The following is a 19,356-nucleotide window of genomic DNA, read 5'->3' as shown; positions in this document are numbered from 1 at the left end:
CAGCACGAATCGAATGCAAAGAGACGGCAGACCGCGCACCAGCTGCGGACCGCTTCTGGAACCGTTACTCTTGTAGTAACGCTATAGGTTTTGGAGCCTGTCACCCAAGCCCTTCAGGCAGTCCAACTGAACATGTTAGGTGTCAAGAAGCACATTGACAAACTCGTATCAATGTTTTGTGATCATCGGTAAAATGCAGAAACACTTTTTGCAGAAAACATTTATACAGCGGCATTGAAGTCAGCCGAAGAATTCGGTGTCACCATATCTGTCCCTCGGCAATGTGTCCGTCAAGTATTCAGAGCAAATACTGGTGGCACCAGTAAGGAATACTATCGCCGCTCCATTTACGTTCCTGACATGGACTCTTTAATCCAGTCTCTGCAAAGCCGCTTCTCAGAGACGAACATGCCGGCATTCCAGTTATACCGACTGCATCCAGCGCAGGTGGAGGAATTTGACCGTTCAGACTACAAAGCCCTGGTCAAAACCATACACCAATTCTACAACTTTGACAACTTTCAGCAGGACCAGGGGCGCCGGAACAATTTTTGACTGGGGGGGCAAGATTGCGAAAAAAGGGCACTTTTGTTTACTAAAAGGCCAATTTTTTTTCAAGTTTTAAGATAAAATATAGCGATAATGCTAATCTATCAGCTCACTATGTATTGAGTGATGATAGCCTATAAGTGTCCGGTATACAAAGAAGGGCATCATGCTATGTTATAATGATGTAACCTACTATCAAGTCTTAAAGCAGCCTGCAGCCATGGCCGCTAAGTAGTGCTTGAATGACCGCCGGTGCTACCTCCTCAATCGACCAAGTTTGACCACCGGTCTCTTCTAGCCAATTATTTAATTTCGCAATAGAATGATCGTGGATTAACTGTCGAAAATATGTAGTATCAAAGAGTGACGCAAAATTAGGTCAGCGCATCATAATCGCCACTGTTGCATTGTGCGGGAATATTTGTTATTGATGGAATATATCCATTGCGATCACCAGCGCTGTAAGTCTTGTTTGTAATTCCCGACGCTTATTTTAACAAAGTCTTAATCCGAAGTGCTAATTTATATCGGCTGGCAATATTGTTGTTTTTATGTCGATTCGATGTTGTCGGACATTGAATCGTTGTTAAAAAGGAAAACTAGGTTAGTTGACATCAGGGAAAAACATTTTTTGATCATATTTTGCAAAAATTATGCTTCTTTTAGTAATGTCCTTCACATCATTGAAATGCTTATTTTACTACCTTGCCGTCAACGTCACGTCGAACGTTGTTTTTCGTTGCTAAAAAGAATTCTAGGGGAGTGGCGAACTTCTTTAAAATCAGCCACGTTGGAGACACTCGAGCGAGTGTCGTTAGATGGTCCCGCAGTATTACAATCCCGATAAAGCAGTTATTGCGTGGTGCAACGATTCTATTGTAGGACGTCGCCCAGGCCCAGACTTCGACAACGCTAAGTGATCATTTCAGCGTTGTTGCAAGTTTAATCCTATTTACTTGTGCTATCGTTATTTTTATTTTGTATTTTGGCCTCCAAGTACGCAGATTTGGCCGCCGAAAAGGAGCTCCCGGTAGGCCACGATGGCTGCCAAAAAAAAAACGAGTTTTAAGGCCTGTACTGTGTTGCAAAATTTTGTGACGTAAATATTATTTTGAGGCAAAAATGAAAGATTATAACTAGGCTAAAAGCAAATAGAAGAAATTGTTATATTGCAAAATGTGCAGTAGCTTACATGACTTTAAAAGGGCACCATTGCCCCCCCTGCCCCTCCATCTGCAGAAAAATTGAGGGCAGGGGGGGCATCCGCCCCCCCTGCCCCCCCGCTTCCGGCGCCCCTGAGCAGGACGCCATGTCGTGGTATGACATAACCATAAATGGAAAATTTCCTCAGTCCGAAGACCAGGAAGAATTGGAATTTGTAGACTTGGTGAAAAATATGGAACTTTTTCCAGCTGTACGTCAAGCGATGATAACATTACAGACTCTCCACGCCACTACTTGTACGGTAGAAAGATCATTCAGCACAACGAGGCGGGTCAAAACATGGCTCAGATCAACCATGTCTGACGACAGGCTATCTGGGCTGTGTATGATGAGTGTCCACAGAAGTCGAATAAACTCGGACAAAAATTCGTTCATCCAAAAAGTCATCGAAAAATTCGGCAAAGACCCACGTCGACTTCACTTTTTATTCAAGAACTGATTAACTAAATTGGTGGCTGATTGTTCTTTTCTGTATGATTCAATGTTACGAACAGCTTCATTGAATTCATGCCTATTTTTGCATGTTCTCGCTGTTTCATTTTTCATCCAACAACTTTCCAGGGGGGGTCAGCTGACCCCATTTGCCCCTATGTGCGGACGCCCATGTCTACAGGTGTTAAAATACATCTATTTTACATAAATGCATTGCATTATACAATACAGTGAAACAAGACAAACAAAAATCGAACTGAATGAAAAACATGATTTTGTACTATAGATTATCCATCAAATGTATTATTCAAGCGCCCCAAATGATGCTTCAGATGACGAAAAAGAAGTAAGGAGAAAAGCTCGAGAAATGATGAGAAGAGTTTTGATCACGACTATTATGTCTACATCGGATCTAAAAAGGTTCCTGAAGACAAAGTGTCCGAAGAAGAGAACACTGAAGACGTTAGCACTGTAGAATCAAAGGTTGATATGTGGATAGTAAGTCAAACACTTGATTTGTACATTTTCATTTCATTTCAGACTTTCCATTTGTATATTAAAATGTCAAGAAAATATTATATGTTTATTTTTTTTTTATTTTAAGGATGATCAGGAAAGCTTTGCTACTTTGTGTATCATATTAATGTAATAATGAGTATATGCAGAGGCAGACCTAGTAGAAGGGGAGAGGGGGCCATCGCTCCATAAAACACAGAACGTAACTTTGTTCACGGTGTATTTGCAGGTCGAATTCCTTTAGACCTACACATCATTGTGCTTTGTTGAAATCGCTTCCCTCTCCCATAAGGCAGCATGGTGGATCAGCCCCTTTAATGTATTTGGTTGAGATTAAGCTCTCTTAATTCTTTGGCCAGATAGCATTGTACTTTATTCAACGTCCGCAGACGTTGAATCAATGTAAACATGACGAATTTTCTTGTTTGGGTAGCCTGTAGTGTACTCTAGCCCTGGTATAGGCCTACCTTCGTTTACTAGTATCAACATTTTCAAAATACATTTCTGAAACTCGCATATTGTTTATCCAGGAGGAAGAAAACAACTCCTTTAAAGAAATCTTCAAAGGCTTGGAGGACTATTGGGCTTTCCCTTTAGAGGCAAGCATAGCATGACCAGTTGGTTGTTTAGCATTTACAAGACGATATTGTTCGACGGAACAGACGCTTGCATTACGTACTCGCGTTGGTATGATCATAATCAACCACATTTTTCGTTTTGGAAATATCGAAAAATTTAATTTTCAATATAGGACAAGTAAGTACAGCAAAGAATAATCACAACCAGTAGCATGTAGCTAGAGGTAGTTGTAACAACTTTGACAATAATATTACTATTTCATTATCATTATTGCTGTTGATCGAAGTATCGTGTTGGCGTGAGAAACAAATGGCGACTTCAATATTATTTGTTAATATTAGTTACTTCAAATTTCAATATTATTTTGTTACTTCAATATTATTAGAAAACAAATGACTATTTGTTTTCTCTAGTAAGTTTTTCTGCAAATAAAATAAATTTAACCTTGAATCAGCATTAAGTAGATTATGTTGTACAAACATTACATAACGCAGCATACAATGAGCCTATACCCTAGTTCTTCGAGACCCAATTTTGACTTTCTGTAAACTGAAATCAGCTGCAAAACTTTCAAAACATTTGCAGCAGACAAGGCCTCTGAGAGAAATTTTCACTAGGGGTACGAAGAGTCATTCCGGGCCCCCTTTTGTCTTGGGCAAAACGCGAGATGTTTGCTTAGGCGTATTGCACATCATACAACATTTTACTGCAGAATTGGACATCTGTGCGCAATAATAGTATCAGGCTGCAACTATTATGTATTGTTTTGTGTTGTGCACATCATGTGATCTGTCCCTCGCCAATTTGTATATCCTGCATTGAATTCGTGTGTCAGTTGTTGATCGTGCTGTTGAGACGTAACGCTTGTACACTATGTACAGCATTATTGTAAAATTGTCAAATTCATTTATTTATTTTATTACTATACTCTACCAAAGCTCAAACATAACCTCTTGTTAAAACATAATCAAATTAATCATCTGACCAATAGCCTAACCTTTCTTCATTAACTTTTGCATTCACCACATGCCCAGAAGAGGTGAACGAAGTCATTTTTTGACTCCGGCTCCGTTCCTGCTCTGAAAGTATTGACTCCGGCTCCTGCTCCAACTCCGAAATTCATCTTGAAGTGAAATGAGCGTGAAACTACCTTTTTCAAATAGTTTTTAAAAAACACAAAAAAGCCCGTTTTTTTGCCAACCATACTTTTGCTACACTATACCCCTCCCCCCGGACAGGAGAATAACCAACTTATATGATGTAATTTAGGGTGCTTTTAACTGAACATTTTTGCACGTAAAGCATTAAATCACTACTTTTGGTCCCTAATTTGCGAGCAATGCATTCAATTACTTTTCCGGGCCCTTTTGCTAAATTATGCCCCCCTGGACTAAAGAATAACAACTTTTATGCTTGAATTTAGTCGTTTATGATGATTTTAAAGAAACATTTTAGCGTGTAAGCTATAAAATCACAATTTCGGTCCTCCCAACAATCACAGGCCTGGGCCCTCAAGGGTACGCCGTACCCTCCGCAACCCCCTCTCGTAGGCCTTGACTACAGACATTATAAACTTTCAAAATATTCTGCCAGTCGCTAACAAAAACCTTATAAAATTAGAAGCCATAGTTTGTATGCCAACACTGCACATCTGCTATTGTTTTGAATTGTAAGCAATGAAAAAGTGAATACATGCTTGATTTAGACTTTCTGTTATATTCATTTTAAATTGTTTTAAATATCTTTTCAGGAAGCATATTTTCATTATGGATTGAAAAGTATAAATCCAGTTGAAAATTACTTATTTTATTTCAAAAGTGGAGACGAGGAGGTGAAACCTAAACGGATCTAAAGAGAAGAAGTCTCCCATATGCTTCCAAAGCATTTTATTGCAAGTTTGAATAATAAGTTTAGGCTACTACAGTAAAAGTATCAGGTCTATGACGTATCGGTTTACTGCACAATCTGCCTCGGTAAAATAAGCGTCTTATGTAAAACTGGCGAAGAAACTTAAACGACAAGTTTCATCGGGCGCGTTGCAAGCAAATCACTTTGGAGGGTGCGCAAATAATTGTTATTTGCGCATGCCAGTGAGCCCGGCAACAAGCCGCTGAAGGGAAAACATCCAATAGGCGATCTCTCTTACAAAATTGTAAAAGCAAAATCTTAAAATTGCGTATTCTGAAAATACTTTTACCTTAAATCAATTGTAAAACTATGTTAAATGACTGCATAGCGCAGTCAATTTGAAAGAAGACAATTAAAAAAAGAACTTTGCAAAAGCAAGTCAATGCAGTAGCACCATTATTTTTTTTCCTATCGATCATGTATTATCTAATTGTGGTCTCTTCTTTACGTCGTGCTTTGTATTTATTTTGCACCCCACTTTGAATAAAATTGTAAATCCATAGAGTACATTTAGACAATTTCTTGGCGTATTCCAATATCAAAATAATGCTGTTTATTTTAATTTTTAGGATGTTGATTTGGAAGTATATTGCAAGTCAAAAGAAAAAGTGAAAGAATTTAAGATGAGATTCAGTGAATGGAAAAAGAAGTAACGATACATGTTGTCACAATGGTTTTCTCGGTGGATGATTGAAACAATGAACGAACAATATTCAAACGCTGTAATATTTCCAAGGAAAGACACCTTCTTTTTTACTGTTCATTACAACTTGATGAAAAAATAAAACTGCATTAGGCCTAGTTGTTGCAGCTGTTCCTTTCAAGTTTCCTTTTTTCTTGTTCCGCGTGCTATCGAATAGAATAGATTCATATTCTATATTAGCCTATACCTTTGATATAGCACCTTTATAGCAACAAAAATGAAAATAATTTAATTTTCGAAACGTTTGGCGAACGTGAGTTTAGTATTTAAATTTTGGGCTTTTTATTTTTTATTACATTAACCAAGCGTTCCAACCATTTCACTCCTTAATTTTCTACTCACTTCCACAATTTGTATAGTAGATTCGTTGTTATTAGTAAAATTAGTAAAACCGTAAGTACGTAACAATACTATTTCTCGATCAACATGAAGAACACCCAGCAAAGATATGACCACAACAAGTTAAAATATTATATTTTAAAATACCATTTGCCAGTTAGAGTTGCCCTCTTGAATGCGGAAACTGATAAGCCCCCAACATTCACCATGCTAATAGCCATAGAGATTAATATATCAAACAACCATTGATGCCAATTTTGTAAACTCTTAAACGGCCTGTTTTGAAAATTAAAATAAACAAACAAAAATGTTAAACAAATGTTAAAATAATCAAAACAGCAGCAACAGGCAATCCTTCCCAGGAACTGAATTGTTCCGCTAACTTTACAGGTGTTGAGTTTTGTCTCACTCGGTGGTATGTATAGCAGAGCACATAAACGAGCAAATGTAATAGAACAGCACAACTGCTTTGTTTGTAATTGGTAGTGCTCTTCTTTGACTCATTTGTGTGTAGGCAGGCTGCTTCCCCGGACATCTTCTTTGCAGGAAGTTTTCTATAGTCTATGCTTTGTTTTGCTATCTTTGAATGTGAAGGTTTAAACGTAAAGATGTAACTTAATCTTCTGTAATGTAACCACACCGTGGTGGTATGAATAGACTGTAATACAGGATATGACAAACCAACTCAAGCTTTAAAACTAAACTGGTTCTTAATTATTGATAGCAGAAAACCAACTTTAGTTTGGTATCTTCTTCGCTATACCAGTTTTTCTTTGCCACCTCAAGGGTAGAGGAGCTCAGCTTTTTTACGACCTTTGAGCAGTGGTGGGAATTTGACCTAGATGCTTGGGGGCAGGTGTTGAGCAGACATTGAATTGATTCGTCATCCAGTTTGCGTAGAACACGCACACCATTAAGTGCATGATAGATGGCACCGTTGAAGATGGTGTGATCTGCAATATATTTCTCCTTGTTGCATGTTTGCAACAGAAGCTTTACCCTCACAACCGGAAGTGGTAAACTAAGCAGGTTACGGCGACTTAAAAATGGCGTCCCTAACAGATCTGTCCTGGCTCCCTTTCTGGTTAACATCTACACTCACGACTGCCAAACACGGTGTCAGCAAAGTACGTTTAAGCCGATGACTTGGCCATTCTACATCTGTCGAATGATTGAGAAACATTAGAAGGGTTTCTAAACTAGGACATGTCGACACTTTTGGCATACCTCCAGAGATTAGACCGAGTCGATGCCACTGCTCAAGGGTGGTAAAAGGCAGAGCCCCTAAACCCATGGAGTGGCGAAGAACGTATACACGAAGAAGAAGACCGTTATGTTTAAAACAATGCCAAATTTATGAAAATTTTCGAATTCATGCTACTTGAGTATCTACTGCATTATTGAAGGTTCAATGTTTCCATTGATGCTTTCAAGAAGGGGTAGGGGAAGGTGGGGCAAAACGGACATGCTAACTTCAAAGTGCTCTATTTGAGCAAATAAATTACGTATCATCGACCTATTGCGTTTTTTGAATTAACATACCACTCAACAACAACCGCCCAGAGTATAAAAGTTAACGTGTTTTTCTTTTTTAGTTTATTTGCAAAAAATGATTTTTTATTGTGGGTGTCCGTTTTGCCCCGGACATGGGGCAAAACGGATATAGTATATGACTGCTTTGCCTGGAAGTTTATTTTGCTAATTATTTGTCACGATCAAGCGATTATTTGTAAAGTTATTCGAATAAATATTTATGAATAAAAACAGTCAGATTTGGTGACCAATAAAGTTATTCTAAAGAAAGCTTTCGCCGTAATAAAGCCAGCTTCTTCAATAGTCTTATTCAAATAGAATGAAACTAACCGTTTGTCGGACAGTGTTTGACAAATGCATCTTTGCTGTTTTAGGTTTTTAAAACAAACTATCTGTTTGAAAATAATTTTCAACCCAAACAAACTACTAATTCCTTTAGGCTGTGTTGCAAGTAATATGCATATATCCGTTTTACCCCAATCATTCATTGTCCGTTTTGCCCCAAACAAGCTAGATAAAAATGTCTATAATTATAAGCAAAACTGAAACATGTAGAAAGCTCATATTTTGGAGGATAGTGATCCATTGTCCACCAATGTTCAGAATTAAAAGAGAAGCAGAATTTTTTTAAAAACATCTAATATCATCACATTTTAGCAGACAAGTTTTTATAACAAAGTACTAAGAAAGCTATTTCGACCTCTTGACCGCCGTGTGTGGTACCAAAGTTTCAAATTTTTTTATGCAGAATATTCATTCAAGGAGTTTTAGAAGATAGAGAAAAAAAATGTTGTCTGTGTTTGTAGTTGTTTTAAAAAAGCAAATGTCCGTTTTGCCCCTCCTTCCCCTAAACAAAATAATGGTGTTTTTATTTTTGCTAATTAATTGAAGGTAAACTTCGATTATAGATTTTTGGCGTGTGTATTCAAGATAAGACATATTCAAAATCAACATATGTTTTAGTATTTCTCGTAATGTCATTGTCGCAATGCAGATGTCCGTTTCGGGTTGGGTAATTTCCAGCTGGGGTAATCATTAGCTGAACAATAATTTGAGACTATAAAGCTACGAATCCTACAGTTAAATAAACGTTTTTTTAATTAAAAATTTACTATAAAAGCAAGTTTTGCTATATACAGTATCAGTTGTAATTTAACAAAACACGGTATCAGCAATAATTTGGCTACTGATGGCTTGGCTTAGTTCACCAGAGTGTGTCATATCATAGAACTAAATACTTCGTTAACTGCCTCATTCAGTGTTTAACTGACTACTGAGTCTCATAATTTCTAAATCGTGAACTTGAATATCGCAGGAATGTCTTTTGAGCAACAGAGCACGAGATTTACTCGAATTTATAAGCATAAGAAAATAGATGTCTAAACATGCTACATTATAGGCTATATGCAATGGTATAAGATAGGCTATATTACAGGGTTTCCCAACCTTTTTACGATCTCGTACCACTTGGACGTTCTGTACTGCCAAGCGTACCACTTCTTGCAGAACAACTAATTAGATCGAATAATAATTTATTCAGAAGAATAATATTGGCCTACTAACATAACACTAAAGCATCACAATTAAATTTAATGAGATTTTTGTTTGCTTTCCACCAATTGGTCGATGTGCGGTGAAAATTTGCCAACAGCGCATCGAAAGTCATGTAACGGTCCAGGAGTTACTGCGGTCTGAAAGTTACCGTAACTTCTGGTGCGTGTATACGCGGTCTGGAAGTTACTGCCAGTCCAGAAGTTACTAAAACAGGGTTGCCAGATTTGACGCTTGCAGCAGATTTGTATAAATAATTTTAACATTGGAAACATGTTGAAAACTTATCTACCATGGCATCTTAACGTAATTGAGAATAAAGCAAAAATAAGATGAAAGTTAAAAGATACTTTTGCATCAGAAATTTTTGCCGCATTGGAATGAAATTTTAATTTGTAACAATCCATTTACGTATCATTTTAACCTTATTCATTTGTATTATACCATTTGAAGTTGTGTCCTTGCCTTACGCACGTTGGCAAATAAATTTGCATGGGATGGTGCTTGACTAGATGACCGCTTATGGTCTTTTGCAGAAATATACTTGTCATATATATACTTAACAGCAGCAGGCTGGCAACATGGCATGGTAGGGGAAAAATTTGTGGCTGCAGATAATATGATTAAAAGTAATAACTTACTGTTTTTTCAAAAAATACAATGTTTAGATTAGGCTACAAATAAGCAGTCGATATTGTAAATTACCAAAATTTCATGGTACTGTAGGCTAGGCATGGTAATAGTTGCTTTTGCCCCCCCCCCCCCAAAAAAAAAATTCTTTCTAGGAACGTTACTGCTTTATTGTATCTTTTATTGAATCGAATGCTGTATTGCCTGAATGTTAATAATAAACTTTCAACCTTTTGTTGCCACTACGAAAATTTTTCGAGCTCACCGTTACTTCAAAACTAGGTTATGAACCAGTTTTGCATTGATAATTAAACAGACGACCAGATTAATAGTGGCAAGCTGTTCTTCGAGTTCAACTTATAAACATTTGACATGCGAGATGTTTCAAAGAAATTTTCATGCAGAAAAAGATGTCAGAATATCATGAACACGAAGGTTAAAAATGGTTTATACTATTTAATTTCGGTAGAGAGGTGATTTTTTTAACCATAAATAAATAAAACCTAACAACCAGACGGCATTTAAAATAATACATGAAAATAAACTAAAAATTACGAAGTTTTTTGGCCATACTCATGTTAGCCCTTTTCAAGTAACCAACTGACCGATGTTCTTCATAAGTTGAAGTAACAGATCTGATCTACATACACAAAAATCGAAAAAAGGGCAAAGGAGAGGCAAAATCATATGACGCTTAATTGCTTAGGGCCTAGGCTAGTACCTTAATTCCGTATTACACATGACTACATAAACTATGTTTCTGCAATTTTTTGCTGTTTTTTTGCAAATCAGGAAAAGGTTGATTGAGTTCATCTAACTTGCAATTGGCCTAATAGGTAGTCTGAAGCAGAAGATAAGTAGGTTATCTCCATAATTTTTCTATAGGAAGCCATATTGCTCTTTTGACGGCATTGATGATTGTGAAACAAAGCTATTCTGTCCAGATATCAAAGGCTATTTTCTTCATTGGCTCACTGGCCAATATCGCTGACGTAGCTTAAAAATAAAAGTTTACTTTTGTTTTCGTCCTGGGTACGTAGCCTATGTGACGAAATCGCATCGTACGGTGTGAAAGTGCAATGTTTTGTTGAATGTATTCATACAGTATAGCCGCCTGTGTTTTTGTTTGCCGATGTTGGACTTTAGCCAAAACGTATTTATTTGAAATGTGATTCCTAAAAAAGCAACATATAAATTAGCATTGATTGATATGCTCGGTATCGAACTTCGCATGCGCATTTCAGACTGGGCAGTTTACAGAACAAAAAGCAAAAGCTAACAAACCTCTTGTGCTACTTCAGGTATTTTGCATGACGTTTTACTTTTCATATCCCTGTGACCAACCCAACTTTAAACTCAACTTTAACAATTGACAGCAAGTTTACTAAAACAACATGTCATCCAACAGAGCCTACTTTGTTACTGGAGCCCGCTGAAATTAAATATTTATTAAATATACCTTTATATGTTTACTCCTAAATAAAAAACTGTTAATCTCGCATAGGCCACAGATCTGAGCGTCTAGTTTTGTCGGAAAATTTCCCGCGTTTCATTGCTTTCTACAACTATGAAGTCTGGGTAGAGGTTTTTGTTCTACATCCAGACCATGGCCACCTAAAGATACGGCCTGATTTGTCACATTTTGCAGAAATTTCTAGGTTTTTCTAAATTTGGGCGAACGTTTAAATAAATTTTTCTAAAAATTAGGTTTTTACGCTTTCGTTATTCTTTTCCCCAGATGACACAATAGGTTTTAACTTTCTCACATGTTGAAAAACAAAGAAAATTTGATTTTGAAGATTTTAGTCAGACTGCTAATTTTCAATAACAGTCTGATTTTGCGTTTTTCAACTTACTTTTTCTCATTTGGTACTGCTTTCCCAAAGCAACAAAAAAGTTTTATGGCATTAGAAAACCGCAAAAAGTAAAAACATCTCAAAAAATGTCAGTCAAACACTAGCAGTAGCTGTAATCAAAATCTGCAAAATGTGACAAATCAGGCCGCATCTCCAGGTGGCCATGATCCAGACTTACTGTTAAGTGGTTGTTACCTAGTTTACAAGGCAGTAAATTAGTGACTCCTCATTTCGATTCTTCTAACTAGTGCGTTATTTTATTGTTGGGTCTCGAATTATTTGTGTTTATTGCATATTGTAGATTTTTGTTTATTTGCCAACTGAATAAAAATAAACTGAACTGAACTTCATCATTTGCAAGATTTGCATTTCCGGTATGCAGTACCTGATCTAAAACCAAATAATTGGGAAAAGTCATCAAAGTTTCAACAAAGCAAAATTTCTAATAAAAACTGAACATTCAGACAATCTTAAATTTGAAGACCAAAAAAGCAAATAGAATTTTGGTAGAGAGGTGACTTTCTTTACCCAAGACAGATAAAACCAAGCAACTACACGGCATTTAACATCATACATTAGCGTGAACATAAACTACGAACGTTTTCGGCCATACTCAAGTTAGCCCTTCTCAAGTAACGAAATTACGAAATTAGTAACAACAAAATAAGTAACGAAATTCGTTACTTGAGAAGGGCTAACTTGAGTATGGCCGAAAACGTTCGTAGTTTATAGTTTGTATTCACTCTAATGCATGATGTTAAATGCCGTGTGGTTGCTTGGTTTTATCTGTCTATGGTCAAGGAAGCAGATAGTTTAGCAGAAGGTATGGGGCTTACCCCCCCAGAAACATTTCACAAGTTTAATTAAATTTTAGTCGTTTTTGAGTGTTTTTAGGCTCAATAGTGATTTGATTTAGGCTACACTTAGTGTTTGACCAAACTCATCAATTTAAAGGTAGATTTTTTGTTGAGGTTGACAAGGTGGATTTGAAATTGAATTTAAGCTTCAAATCAATTTTTATGGCTATAAAAAGATTTCTATAAAAAGTTTTTGACAAATTGTGTTATAATCTTGGGTAGCGTTGCATAGTTTTTCACTAAAAGTTTGAAAATTCGTCTTAGGTGTATCCAACTTCTCCTACATACTAGATTAAGATGTCACCAGTTTTGGTGATTTGGAAGATCAAGATCACTTTCAAGATGACTTTTTGTGCTACTTCTACATCTCGATAAACACTGGAATACAATTTAATTTAATTGTTGATGAAAAGTAATACAGGGAGTAAGACAAGCAAAAAACTTTGCAAAAATAAATAAGTTAGGATGCTTTTTTCCGTTTTCGAGAGTAGCCTACCTATCCTGGATCCTCTATTCTTTACAAGTCGGAAAGCCGTAGGCTACGTTGATAGACGTTGTGCTCTGTCGTTTGATATTTATCATATATATAACTAATGAGTCACACAAGCTGCAGTAAAATATGTTGGTTTTAAGAAACCAACACCAGTTGGCTGCCGAGACGCTTTGCAGTCACTGTAGCCTAAGTGGCTTATGCTACTGAGGAGATGTGACACGAAAGTCACTTAAGTGAATGGTTGCCAGACAATTACATTGCTATTGTTACCCAACTGGTAACAATGTCAATAAAACTTTTCTTTTTGGTACTTTTTAGTTTCTGCAAGATAAGAACCAAAACTTTCCAACATAATAACAACAATGTTTTATGTTGCGCCCATTGCGACAACATACAATAGACTGCCATCACAGAAACAATACAACAGGAAACAGCGAAGTGACATATTATAGTCTAGTCAGTTGTTCCTCTTGTTTCGACATGCCATTAAGTCTTTGCCAGACACAGCCGCATGCTCTGGAGTGGTTTCGAACCTATGTTCTTTCCAACGTTGCGCCGACGTTCTCACCACTCCGCTACGCAACCGACAAGCAACTACTGTCGAAAAATCACTGGATGAAAAAATAGATTTAGTTTTTACTTGGCAACAATCCGCAACAACATTTGGCTTGTTGTTTGGCAATTGTATGTAAAGTATTCAAAGCTCAAATAAGCGTTTGCTTGCAAATAGAATCAGCAGTTTTGTGTTCAACTTTCGTCTTGTTTAACTAAAGACAGAATTCCCCTAACAGCAGCAACTACTTAAATAAGAAAATTCACAATCATTGGTGTGCAGTTTTTGCATAAACATTTACGCAGCCTTGTGAGTTAGAGCTGGAAAGTTGAAATATCTTGCAGAACACACTGCGCTACTTTATTTCTCAGGCTGATATAAGAGTATTCTGGAGAATGTTATTTTTTATTTCAGTGACAATAACTCACCATTTTTTTCCTTGGGTTACCGCAATATATATATTGAAAAGAATTATCTCTCAAACGTACATATAGGCTACACACGTTTATTCATACATATTCAATCATACATTATACAATTATACATATACAATTACATATACAATATATACATATACAATTATGCATTACTTATCAAGTAAGCTAATGTACAGGTACAGTATGGATATTGGACACATACAAGAAGTATACGCACGTATAAAAAGTACTGTATGATGTAGGCTAGTGTTTCCAAACATTAAAAAATTACCTTAAAGGGAACCTGAAGTGTCAAATTTAATTTCTTTATAGTGATTATTTAGTAATAAAGTAGAAGAAAGTGGACAACAACATAGGGATTTTTTGCTCAGTATGTGGAACTTTTACATGGCTGAAAAGTTTAAGTTCTGCCGGGGTAGGTGGTTTAGGCACAGGAATTGGCTTTGATTTCAGTTGTTGATCCACTGCCTGGTGAATTATGAAAAAATGCAGGAAGAGAATTGGCTTGAACCAAGTGGTTTATATGAATCAAAAGTATGTGTTCCGAGTTGTCTATACCCTACTGATGTTTTAATGTCCTACTAACCTGCTTCAATGTCTTGTTCATTTCTTGCTTTGCTATTCAATTCAAACGCCCGTTCGTACTTTGACATACGGACCAAGGTCGATCAAGTTTTGTGGGCACTGCGTTCGCAGTGACTTACACAAATTTAAAAAACCAAAAATAGAAGGAACAGCTTTAGGGTTGGGCAGGTGTTTGGTATACTCTGCTCTTAGATCACACTGGTAATCGCTGGACAAAAAATGATCGCTGCACACACGGCAGTGCTTGTTAACAGAGGAGTCTTTGAATTTCAATGCAAAATCCATTTCTTTACCTTGTCTTCATTATTCAGAGATAATAATCAAATTATAACCTCTCTGACGATTCTCTGGTTACTACTGTACAACCGGAAGCCATACAAGAAATTACTATCTAAACCGCTTAAAAAACTCTTCAAGTAAAAAATGGTTTTCTGTATACGTAGGCTGCGCTACTTGTGTAGTGTGTTTGTAACTTTGTATGCATAATAGTGGACCCAAATCCAGCGCTACCACCTAAATCAGCCATTAAAAGCTTTGACCAATCAAAACGATTTGAATCAAAATGTAAAAGCCCGTAACCTGAACAAGGGGTCCGACACTTAAAGATAATGCTATCGCGTATGCTTTGAATATAGTGCATTTTTCTTAGAAATTTGTAGATTTAGGGACCGAACATCATGAAATATAATTCAACGAGTGATGCAACAAAAAAAATTATGAAAAAAAAACGAAATAAAATTTACATGATGTTTCTCGGTTTTGTGGCATACCCTCCCTGGAACCGCTATTGTGTGCAGGTTAGGAAACATTGCAATGATAGATATTTTACTCTGTTGTTTCAAATTTCCCATATATGCTGACTGATAAGTCACACAAACCATCGTGAAATATGTTGTTTTTAAAAAACTAATACCGGTTAGCCACGAAGACACGTCAGAGATACTGTTGCTTGCAATTGTGGATGTTAAAATTTTTGGCAAGAAAATTTGTTGCTGAATTATCACTGTTGGTAAATTATGTAAGCGTTAATGCAGGCGTCTTTTATTTATTGAAATGTTTAAAATTGATTGATACTCCTCAAATTGAAGCATCTTTTGTGACATAGTTGTGCTGTATGCTGAAAGATCACACTTGGTGCATTGACTAGTAGGCTAAGTTGAAGGCACACAAGACGATAGTCCACTGTTTGTGGCTTGTTGCCACAAAAGCATGCAATTGAATCTGTTTTGTAATCCCACACCACCATTGCCAATTTGGTACGGCCAACACTAGTTTAGAGTCGATTTAATGTTTTCCACATTTCCTTTTGCCAATACAAAGCACTTCTGAGCACCGGGGATGAACTGAACTCGCGGCAACGACGATAAATTTGGATACACCGACCTCGTCACCTCAAACATAGCAACCATATTCCACATTTGGCTGTCTCTAGGCAAAGAAAGTTTTTAAAGATATGGGTGAGTTCGGTACTACGACAGTTTATCGAACGACAGTTTATCGAACGACAGTTTATCGAACGACAGTTTATCGAAACGACAGTTTATCGAACGACAATTCATCGAACGACAGTTTATCGAAACGACAGTTTATCGAAACGACAGTTTATCGAACGACAGTTTATCGAACGACAATTTATCGAAAGACACAGGGCCGTAGCCAGACCGCAGAGCAAGGGGGGCCAACTTTTTTAAGGGGGGCCGAAAAAATGTAAATGGGCAAAATCATTATAAATGTAGCTGTTGCTCTTGAATGTTTGGATTTTGCCAGGGGGGGGGGGCGAATTTTTTTTTAGGGGGGCGAGGCCTCCCTGGCTCCCTGCTGGCTAGGGGCCTGGAACGACAGTTAATCGAAAACCTAACCCCTAACCTAAAACCTAACCCTAACCCCTAACCCCCAACCCCCAACCCCTAACCCCCAACCCCCAACCCCCAACCCCTAACCACTAACCACTAACCCCTAACCCCTAACCCTTAAACTCCAACTCCCAACCACTAACCCCTAATTCTAACCCTAACCCTTAACCTCTAGCCCCTAGCCCCTAGCCCCTAACTCCTAGCCTCTAGCCCCTAGCCCCTTCGATGAATTGTCGTTCGATGAACTGTCGTTTCGATAAACTGTCGTTCGATGAACTGTCGTTTCGATGAACTGTCGTTTCGATAAACTGTCGTTTCGATGAATTGTCGTTCGATAAACTGTCTTTCGATAAACTGTCGTTCGATGAACTGTCGTTCGATAAATTGTCTTTCGATAAACTGTCGGGTCACGGGTGAGTTCACAGTAAACGGGTCTGGACACGCCAAGGAGAGCAATAATTTTGGTTTGTTTAGCTGTGAGTAGATGGAGCAGTGAAATCTAAAAACAGAACGCTCATTTACGAAATGTTATTTTTCTAAATAAATGAACTTAAAAACGATGACTAAATCTTAAAATTGTTTACAAAAACCTGAGTTGTCGCTTATATTTATTTCACTCGATCAGTCTTTGCTTCTACTGTTCGTTATAAAACAGCGTAATATTTGTGACAGCCATATTCCATCACTGCGTATGCGTACATACGGCCCTTGCGTACTGCCCTTAAAAGTTTTAAGTTACATTACCTACAAACCAAACTAACACAAATCACAAATCCAACTCGTGATAATCACCTGCAAAGGATTCAAAATGCAAACAAAAGCAAGTTGGTCAATAATGCTAATCCTTTTTCTCCGTGATTGGACTTTTATCATATTTAATAACCCTAGAATTTCCATTAAAGTAGTGAAAACGTTTGCCTTTGCAGTAGTGAAGTTCACACTCAGCATGATGTCTCCCTCAACTTCCGTGTAGTACCTTGTAATTCAGATAAGACTAATATCGGTAGGGAACAGCAAGTAAGTTAAAACAAAGCTTTGGTAGAGACTTTGCTTTGTTGAACCATAGACAGACAAACAAACTAACTTCAACGGGTTTAACATATTTTATTACACAAAGGAATATAACATAATTAAACAAAATTAAATAAACTCGAACTCTTTCGGCATGTAGCAAAAATGTTTAAATTTATTTTAATTATGTTGTATTCCTTTGTGTAATAAAAAAAAGTTAAACTTAAGTTACTTTGTTTTATCTAATTAAGTTAAAATAGCAGAAGGAAATAAATAAGCAAATTGATTTTACAAGCTGATACAGAGACTTATTGTTAGATAACAAATAATGTATGAATGCAACCAATTGTAAGCACTGTAGGTTTCTAGTATCTAAATCCAATAGCCAAAATTGGAAATATTTTAAAACTGCCCAACACTACGCTGTAGGCAGGTATGATGTGCTGCCATAACATTATACTTGCAGGGCGCAGCTAATACCTTGAACTTGTTAATGCCAGTTGCGTTTGGACATGTTTTTTTTTATAAATAGCGAAGAGTTAAATTTGGTTGAAGCAAAGTTTTTTTCATCGACATTTTGTTTCAAATATTCAGTAGGTTCACGCAATCAATGAAGTAAAAACGTCAATATTTTCTAATTTAAAACACTAAGTATGCTCTAAGTGCAGACGTGGAGGGTTGCAAGAAAAAATGTGGGATGTATAAAACAGGGATTGCTTGTGTTTAACTTTTTCATTCAGGCTACTAAAGACTGTAGCAAAACAGAAGAAAGTTTGTTCCATGATAAAAATGCACATTTTTTTCATGTCGGCACTGCAAAAACAAACAAAAAAGCGGTACGAATAAAGAACTCTCAATAAACGCGTCATTCCAAATCTCTTGACGCGTTAATTTGTCATTTAATAAAGCAACAGGCAGGTATTCGGCTGTGGCTCATCGTACCTTTTGTGTGTGTTCTATAATTGTTTGTCACATGCCTGCATCTTACACCTCATGTGGTCTGTTTCCGCCATATAAGTTACTCGTTATCATTCCTGTATCACTTGTTCAGTTTGTGCTTTTCAGTCCGCAGTGTCGTTACAGTTATAGTGCATAGTCAGATTAAACTTATATTGCAAATTTAAGTAATCCCTGATGAAGACATATGTACAGTACATGTCGAAAACGTTTGAGTTAATTTTTTCGTTATGTTATTTTTGCAATAAAACGTGTTAAACCCGCTAAAGTTGTTTTGTTATGTCTGTCATTCAATAAAACTTTGCAATTTTAGACCAAGGTCAATCAAAAATCAATTTGATGCAAAAATACTTCAAAATATCACAGTTGTATTTTTAACTAAGAAAGATTAGAAGCCCATCTGATTACAAATCGTTGATACAACTACCAACACAAACATGAAATGGAACTTGTAAAGTTGTTACTATCGCAACGGAGACGCTGTGCGATGAAAATGAAAGAAACCATAATATTGTATTTGGTTTGAGGATTTTTATCCTCGGACTGAGAAAAGCTTTTTTGAGAGCCTAATGCTGGTAGTTTCACATACTTGTAGAGGCTTTGAATCACTGATGCAGGCCGATCATCGAGATTGACAGAGTGAAGTTTCCGATTGTTGAAGTGTTGTTGTGAACTGTTCTGAACTGTGAACTTTCCTTATCACTGGGTGCAGAGGAATATGCAGTGGAGCAATCCTTGATATGCGTTATGCGTTGCCCAAGCGCATTGCACAAGAGTCGAACCATCGCCG

This window comes from Aplidium turbinatum, chromosome 1 (assembly GCF_918807975.1).
Source record: "Aplidium turbinatum chromosome 1, kaAplTurb1.1, whole genome shotgun sequence".
NCBI lineage: Eukaryota > Metazoa > Chordata > Ascidiacea > Aplousobranchia > Polyclinidae > Aplidium > Aplidium turbinatum.
This window is presented reverse-complemented; position numbering follows the sequence as displayed.